Source organism: Mastomys coucha, unplaced genomic scaffold (assembly GCF_008632895.1).
Source record: "Mastomys coucha isolate ucsf_1 unplaced genomic scaffold, UCSF_Mcou_1 pScaffold1, whole genome shotgun sequence".
NCBI lineage: Eukaryota > Metazoa > Chordata > Mammalia > Rodentia > Muridae > Mastomys > Mastomys coucha.
In genome coordinates this window covers 60,593,669-60,602,690 of record NW_022196891.1, presented here as the reverse complement: position 1 = coordinate 60,602,690, position 9,022 = coordinate 60,593,669, and the positions used below count along the sequence as shown (strand labels likewise).

At 42.3% G+C, this 9,022-nt stretch overlaps 1 pseudogene; it reads right to left on the bottom strand.

Moving 5' to 3' along the window:
• Window positions 1-2,400: 2,400 nt before the first annotated feature.
• On the bottom strand, window positions 2,401-2,545 carry LOC116072381 (annotated as a pseudogene).
• Between the last annotated feature and the right edge of the window lie 6,477 nt (window positions 2,546-9,022).

Sequence of the window (9,022 nt, the reverse complement as noted above, 5' to 3'; positions counted from 1 at the left end):
TATTCTGTAGAAGCTTATCGTTTTACAAGCCAATGAATCTTCATAATGACATAACTCAACCCCAGTTATGGCCACAAGATGGAATCTAATCTACTTCTAAGTCAAGCTAACATGAATTCACCCTGGCCTTCAAATTTTAAAGCATCTGCCATTGTCCCCACTCATTTTACAGCCACTGTTACATCCAGAAGAGAAGCTGCTTCATAAAGCACACAGTGAAACCTGACCAGTCTGCATATTCACCCTCTTAACTGGTGCTGTTCAAACTGAACTGAAACCAAAGCTTCACTAAAGTTTGAACTAGAGATAAAAACAGAGAATTACAAAAGGAAACCACATGGTCACTTTAAAAAGATCATTATCTACTTGTAGACCATTAACTTCTAAATTCACAATGCCATGTGCTATAGCATAGTCCTAGATTGCATGCAGGCCCAGTTTCATAAGTGTCTGGCCTGTGTACGTATGTCATATACATATGAAAGGTCTTTTAAGAACTTCCTTGGTTTAGTGCATGGGTATAATACTTTTCTGTTACCATCTTAAAATTCTAAATAACTTTGAGCAAGGGGCCCACATTCTCATTTTATATTGCACCTCCCAAATTATATATGCCCATTCTTCTCAACTCAGGCCACATGAAGTCACCTTATGAGTTTAATCATACCCACAGTGGTCTGTCTCTTCTCCACAATGTCGGTCTATTATATGAGCATGCATGGCATGCCAATATCAAATTTCCGTCGAAGTTATTAGGTCTCTATTGTTAGGTCTGATCACAAACTCTTACCAACTAGTAAGAGTCTGGCCAGCAGACTCTTAAACAATAAGTCAGTGATCAAATAAATGAAGAAATGGATGAACCTATTCAGATATTGGAGCAGAAGCTCTCTGAACTGATGCGGGAAGGGTCTTTCATTCATGGATTCTCCTGCTATAATTGTCACAAACTCTTCAAGGAACAGAGAAAATCCCGACAATAATTATTTGGTCAAGGAGAAGGAATTGTAGTGATCTCAATGGAAAATGGGATGAGCCACAGATAGCTTGGACACCACCTTGCCCTGTGTGTCAGGGCTTAGACACGATATTCTCCATAGAAACAGAGCTCATGGCAAATAGAAAGCAGGCTTCTCTTGTGCTCTGGAGTTCTGGTGGAAGACTTGATATTTAACCAAATTACCACGACATGGGGCAAATTGTCACAGTCTCTAGACATGAATGAATTTACTTAAATTAAGACGAGTAATAGTAGAAGCTTCAAAGCCATGACAGAGCACTTCCCATTGGTGACATCTCACAGGAGGGGAAACAGAACCTTTCCTCTTAAACTTCAGCTAATGAGGAGACACAGAGAGCACTTTTGTTGCTCAATGATGTGGTATTTACATGGCCCAGAGGAGCCTGAAGAGGTTAAGTGGCTTGTCTGAGGTCATCAACTAATGAGATGCAGATCTGGGGTTAAGCTGGGCCTCCAGCCCTAGGTCCAGACCCATCTTTTTTCCAGGCAATTAAGAGAGAGAGAGAGAGAGAGAGAGAGAGAGAGAGAGAGAGAGAGAGAGAGAGAGAGAGAGAGAGGAAGAAGGAGGAGGAGGAGGAGGAGGAGGGAGGGAGGGAGAGGGAAGAGAGAGAGAGAGAGAGAGAGAGAGAGAGAGAGAGAGAGAGAGAGAGAGAGAAACTGTCCGTCTTTCTCAAAGAACTGTTACCCTAAAGTCCAACGTAAATCTCAAATTCTGTGATATTTGGACTAAAACTCCTCAGAAACCAGGGAAATCAGATGAATCTTGAGCCTAGTTTTGGAAAAAAGATTCATATAAAATGATACTTTTACACTCTAGGACTTCAATGTCACCAGAAGTCCCCCATAAGGCTCGGGCTGCAGGCTTCACCAGAGTTTCTTCTGCAGCAGTTGCTTGCCTGTTGGTGCTTTGAACAGTTCACAGACATTGCTGCTATCACTGGTTAGGGACCATTTGGGCAAACTAAAACCCTATATGGCCTCTAATTAGTGTAGTGCATGGAGCTTGGGGGGAGGGTGTGGTGGCTTGGTTAGTCCTGGACTTAAAAACTTGAAAACTGACATTTCAGATGGAAAAACCAAACCAACTAAACAAATAGCAGTAGATTGTGGATTCCTGTTTATAACCTAAACTCCTGGCCTCTCTCTCTCTCTCTCTCTCTCTCTCTCTGTCTCTGTCTCTGTCTTTCTCTCCCTGTCTCTCTCTTTTTCTCTTCCTCTCTTCCTCCCCTTCCTCTCCCTCTTGTGTCTCTTTCCCCCTCTCCTCTCTCCTCTTCTTTCTTTCTGTCACTTTCCTTCTCCCATCTCTCCTTTCTTTCCTTCCTTCCTTCTTTCTTCTTTCTTTCTTTCTTTTTTTCCTTTTTCCTTCTCTTCTTAATTTTAGAGGAAGAAGCAAACTCTGTTCCTCACTACCACAAATTATGCATTTGGTTTCCCAAATTGCAAAGAAGAGCAATTGCAAAGAAGAGAAATTGCAAAGGTGAGCAAACCTAGGGTACCATGCTATCTCCCCAGCCAGGTAAGTTTCAGTTTATATTTAAGTGAATGCAGGAGATGAATTAGAAATTATAGGTGCACCACATACAGCAATTCACTAAAGTTTGTTGGGGGTTCATATATAAGGACCATCTGAATATTGAAAATCTGTACTGACATGCCCTTCCAAGGAAAGACAAAAACTGTGGAATCTAAAACAAACTGGATCCTTAATTTTCTCCACTTTCTTTCATATTTGGTATTGTTGACGAACATTCAGAATCAAGCCATTGCTGGGGCAACATGGAGGTAAAGCAACAGTTGGTAAAGAGTCACAAAACAGAATGGCAGAAACATAAGCGGGGGTGGGAGAATACGCCCTGTACCATTTTCAAAAATGAAAAACTTGGGGTCTGGAGAAATGGCTCAGCTGATAAGAGCACTGGCTGCTCTTGTAGAGGTCCTGAGTTTGATTCCCAGCAACCACATGGTGGCTCAGAACCATCTTTAATGAGGTCTGATTCCCTCTTCTGCTATACATGAAAACAGAGCACTCATATACATTAAAGGAAGGAAGGAAAGAAGGAGGAGGAAGGAAGGAAGGAAGGAAGGAGGAAATCTTCTTTTAAAAAAATTAAGGAGTTAGGAGAAATAGGGTATCAAAGTGGAAATCATCTATGAAAAATTGTAGGGTAACACAGTTCTAGAATGCAAAGAAAAGAAAAGAAGAGAAAAGAAAAGAAAAGAAAAGAAAAGCATGAAATCATCAAGGAAACATCAATCCTGTTGTACTGACATCTCCTTGGAAATCCAGAGAAGGACATAGTGAATCTTCAGGGAATAAAATGGGAGAAAGGTGTTAATAGGAAAATATTTGCAGGCAAGAAAAATGGCAGGGGGAGAGAGAGGAAGAGAAGGGAGACAGAGACAGAGAGAGAGAGAGACAGAGAGAGAGAGAGAGAGAGAGAGAGAGAGAGAGAGAGAGAGACAGGCAGACAGACAGACAGACAGACAGACAGACAGAGAGGAAGAGAGGAAGAGAGGAGAAACAGAGAGACAGACAGACAGAAAGATAGAGACAGAAAGAGAAAGAGGAGAGAGAGTGAGACAAAAACAGAGACAGAGGCAGAGAGACAGGGAGAATGAGTTTAAGGAGGAAGTGAGAAGCACTTTCTACACTGCCTCTTCCTATGCCTCTGATCACAGGAATTCCCCTGCAGAAGGTCCACCCCCATGCATTTCTGTGCTGTCAGATCTACAGGATAAGATGGTTCTTTCAGAAAGGCCAGGGTGAGAGGCTATGAGGTGGGGAGCAAGATAGGCTGGATTTAAGGATAAGCCAAGTCCTAAGAGAAACAGGATGGGATGAGAAAGTGGAAGGACATCTTATTAAAACTAGTGAGCTAGAGGAGTTAGAGAAAAGATTGAAGGAGTTGAAGGGGTTTGCAACCCCATAGGAAGAACAACAATATCAATCAACCAGACCTCCCAGAGCTCCCAGGGACTAAACCATCAACAAAGGAGTACACATGGCTCCAGCTGTGTATGTAGCAGAGGATGGCCTTGTTATGCATCAATGGAAGGAGAGGTCCTTGGTCCTATGAAGGCTTGATAGATGCCCCAGTGTAGGGGAGGGCAGGGAAGTGGGAGTGTGTGAGTGGGTGGAGGAACACCCTCATAGAAGCAGGGGGAGGGAGGATGGGATAGGGAGTTTCTTCAAGGGGAGGTAAACCGGGAAGGGGGATAACATTTGAAATGTAAATAAAGAAAATATCCAGTAAAAAGGAAAACCAAAAAAATTAGTGAGCTTGAAGAAGAAAGAAGGCAGGTCAAACAATTCAGCCCAAAACAAAGCAATCAATATGCTGGTTGTGTGCAAAGGAACAAGCCAGAATCAGATTTGACCTTTGCTGTTGTGAGTGCTAGAAGACAGTGGAGCAGTGTCAACAAAACCCTCAGGTAACAAAGGAGAGGCTAAAGCAGTTCACTGGTAGACGGTGTTGCCCAGGTTAGACATCTGCTTTTAGCCTTATGAGAATTCAAAAAAGAGAGCCTTCACTGACCATAAAACACACTCCTTGGAATCAACCCACTGGGATGTCAGGGTGAGAAACCCCACCACACACAGACTGCCAGGTCTGAGTAACTTGATTTACAAACAGACCTGGAATTAAACAACTATGAAATTGACACCAAGAAATAGGATGCAGACAACATATTTTGACATTGTGAAAATAATATAATTGGCAAAAACAAACCCGGGTGAGTTATATCTCACACAAATTATAATTGAAAATCATGGTCTACTATCAAGTAACACCATTTTACAATGTTCAGACTTAAAATACTGAATATTGATTTTTAGAGATCTGTTGACTAACTCTTTTCACAAGAAAGAGACTCCAAAGTTGATAATTCTTCATTTTACTTTATTTCTTTTCTGTTATAGGCACACACAGGTTCTAAAATACCAATATTGCAGCTTAACGTTGTAAGCAGAATGGGCTGCTGACCCCCACCCCCACACATTGTCCCCCTTGTGTGGCTCCACTCCTTCAGTGACTTTTACTGCCACTGTCTGCGGTAGAGAAAGCTTAGATAGCTGCTCTCTGACTACTGTACAGTTTGCTCAGATCCACCTATGGTAGCTACTTTGAGGCAATGGGGTTGGGGTGGAGGTGGACTTTGAGGAATAGCTTTCCACAGTTTTCAGTGCCTGAGGTTCTTTGACTATAGACAGACCTTAAGGTGTTTCCTCAGTCAGGGGAGCCATGGGAACATGTTTTTGGAGCAGAGATTGTTGAGTAGCAAATTTTGAAGCAGAAACTTCTTTGTATGCCTGTGTAAAAATCTTCATCCTTAGCATTATATGCCTATATTTAACTTCACCTATAGTTAGAGTTTCATTCTATAAACTGAGATGAAGAATAAAATATGCACATGCAAAAAAAATCATCATTTGGGGCTGAAATAATATCTACAGATGGAGACAAACAAACAAATCCTGGGTGTAAGACTTCTATTTTTGTTGAGCATATATTTTTGTTTCGTTTTAACAAAAGTGATGGTTTGCTTATTTCCTGACATAGCTTCAATGTTGATTATCCTCCAAAGGACATGTGTTAAAGGCAAGGACTAATGGGAAGTAGTGTACCTAGAGTAAGTGTGGCCTAAGAGAAGGAAGTTAGACCTTGGTGGGGTACTCCATGAGGGTATCTGAGCTCTGATCCATTTTCTGTCTTTATTGTATGGCCTATGTGAGAGGAGCAGGCTTCTCCGACATTTACTCCTAAAGATCCTGAACTATTATTCTCTGGTTCCAAGAAGGATAGATGTAACAAAAATAATAAAATGTGTAAAAAGTAAATAGCTGACTCAAAGGAACTTCCAATACCTAATTTGGGACAATTTGAACAGGAAGGAAGTAAGCGAAGGAGAGAGGGAGAGAAGAAGAAAGGGAGGGAGGGAGAGAGGGAGGAATGGGTGGAGAATGGGAGAGAAAGGGGAAAGAAAGAAAGGGGGAAGAATGAATAGAGGAAGGAAGAAATGGAGAAAAGATAATAAGGAAAGGGGGAAGAAAATGACAGGTGAGGGAAAGAGAGAATTCTATAAGAATCAAGGATACAGAAAGTCATCATTTGTCAAATGTCACAGTGATCATCATTGTAGGACAGAATCCTCCATAGGTATAAAAAATTGTGGATTAAAATACAAGAAATAGGAAATTTATCTTCCCATAAAATGCTTATTCACTACAAAGAGAAAATAACAGCTTTGGAGTTTAGGAACTTGGAGTCACCAGGGTGATAATAGGTGTCCTCTCCTGCTCTGAGCTGAGAAAGGATCCAGTCATACCTGAGGCATCCTTGTATAAACCCAGTGCCTCAAATAAAGTAGGAGAAAGTAACGCTTGCACAAAGCAAGGGACTCTCTGGCTACGAAGAACAGACTGAGAACCAGTCCCAGATTAGATGACCTTAAGAAAATACAAGACAATGTGTTCCAGTACAAAAAAAAAATCAACTTAGGAGAAAAGTAGTTAGCTTTGTATTAAGTGAGTCTGAGATTAGCTAATGGTGCTGTATCCATGTTCTTCTTGGGGTTCCATAGATGATCAATGGTTTTATAACATGTAGCATTTGGAAACACTAAATAAAGGGGGCACTGAAATATTTTTGTTATTTTTACAGACTTCTGTAAAACTAAAATTATTTCAAAATGAAATAAATATGAAAAACCACCAATCTTAAAAATTAAATAAGTACAAGCAGGCATCTTAGAATACAAAGAAATTGACATGGGGCCCTAGGTACAAAACTGGACTCCCTCCAATTGTCTGAACTTTAGCCAATCCCTCCTTGGAGAGTGCCTTGTCCAAATGAGGAGAAAGAAATGTCCAAGAAAGACCTGAAGGCAGAACTGCCTTTCTGTAGTTTCCTGTTTTGAAGTGCAGTTTTTATTTTCTTCAGAGATCAGTCATGGCTTCTTCAATGTATAGCCTTGTCTTTCATTCTTCCCACAATTCACTTTAGTTCACTTACTCTGTTATTCTCCTTGGACATAGTCTGACATCCTGACATTGCTTAATTGTTTGTGTCTGCAATTGGAGCTTCATTTCTTTGGCTTAGACAATTTAGTGCTTTAAAACAAATGTAAATGCATGGTTAGATTTTATTTCTTGATGGCAATTTGTATCTCAATCCAAAGAAATGTGTTTGAGGAAGTGTTGATGATCAGAAAATGGCAGATGACAGAAAGGTATATCAAGAATTCCCAGGGAACAAAACAGGAACCTTTGGGAAACGGTTTTCAGAAGAGGTTGGGTGACTGCCCCAAATCTATTTCCAATAGTAAAATAAGAAACTTTAGAAAGTAGAAGAAAAGCTCAGAGTCCATCTCAGGAAGATTGATGGGTCTGGGAGCTCTTTCCTCCCAGGAGAGGGAAGGACTCTCATCATGACTTAAGATAGCCTCAGAACAAGAGATGGTAGAACATTGAGACAAAAGCTGTATGGGGCAGAAGCATTGAAAGAAAGGGGATGGGATGTGAAGGACAAACAGGCTTTATCTGTGGACAGCCACCCTAGGCTCTTCATGAACTACATACTCAAAAAAAGAAGTATTACCATAGGATTATATGATGAAACCCGGCCAGCAGAATATCTAGATTGTGGGGAAGAAACATTGAATCAGTACTGCACAATATTTAGCAATATGGAAATCTGGCTGGAGCCTGAGTCTGAAGGGAAACACAGACACAGGTTCCAAACACAAGCTGGATATGGGGAAAGACCACACAGAGTGACACCAGCATGGACAGCCAGACTCTGGAGGAACTACCCAGAGTTATGAGCAACACTGGCAACCTGACCCATCCATGACACCAGCATCTGTGACCTAACCTTGCAAAGGACCACCAGAAGATGTATCATCTAGGAGCCAGTGAAGGAACACTAAGAGTCAAACACTGAGACTGAGCTAGCAAACAGGAGACCTCATCAGATCTGTGCCCCATGTGTTCCCCCCACTTTACATTCATTTCTCTTTCATTAAGTGCCCAGGGTCTATCTAGCAGGACAGCTCAGTCCTGCTGTGTTCTCCTCCTCTCTGTTTTATTGCTTTTTTTTTCTACTCTTCATTTTTAATGTTTTCCTTTTAATAGTCTTTCCCAAGAAATACAGGCTGGCTTAGTGTGGAGAGCGGTAGAGCAGGAGAGGCTTCGCCTTCACAAGATGGCACCTACATCCGCTGTCGACTCCTGGTAAACAACTGTTTGCGCATGTGCGTAGAGTGAAAAGGTGCCAAGTCATGGCCCATCCTGGGGAGTCACATGGGGTGATGAGCAAACAGCCAATCATGGGCGGACACGCCGCGCTGTGGTGTATATAAGCAGTGCCGATTATTGGCTCAGCCCTTTTTTCCTCTTCATGATGCAATAAATGCTTGCTGCAGAAGGATCCTAGTGTCCGCGTGTCTTCTTGCTGGCGAGACGACTGCACGGGCAACAACTGGTACCAAAGCCCAGGACACCAGGGGAGCCTTACAACCGCTGGTGCCGAGGAGACTCTCCGTTCAAGGAGAGAATTCAGAACTGCAGGACAAGGTAAGCTCTGAGAGGCATGCTGTTTGGTTTTAATTCCTCCGACCCTTCCTCAAGGTTAGAGAGCGCGGCTGAAGCCGCGATAATTGTGCTAGTGGCGCTTGTTACGATGTCCATTTGGCATTTGATACATTTTTGCCTGGAGGATGGGAAATGCCGCACCTCTGTAGCGTCCAGACAGGGGGCACTTGAGGAGTTACAAGATAGCATGTCAGAAACAGAGCGTAATGAGAGAGTGGGGGCTAGCCAGGATAAAAGGGAGAGAAAAAAGGGTATACCCAAGAACACAGACCCTTCCGCTCGACCTGTGGAAGCGAGAGATAAGGGAAAGAGTGCCCTGGGAGAGAAAACTAGGGAAAGGGATAGAGCTTCGAGACAGAAGCCCCTCTACCCTAGAAGAAATTGGAGGCCCTCGAGCTTGATAGCTC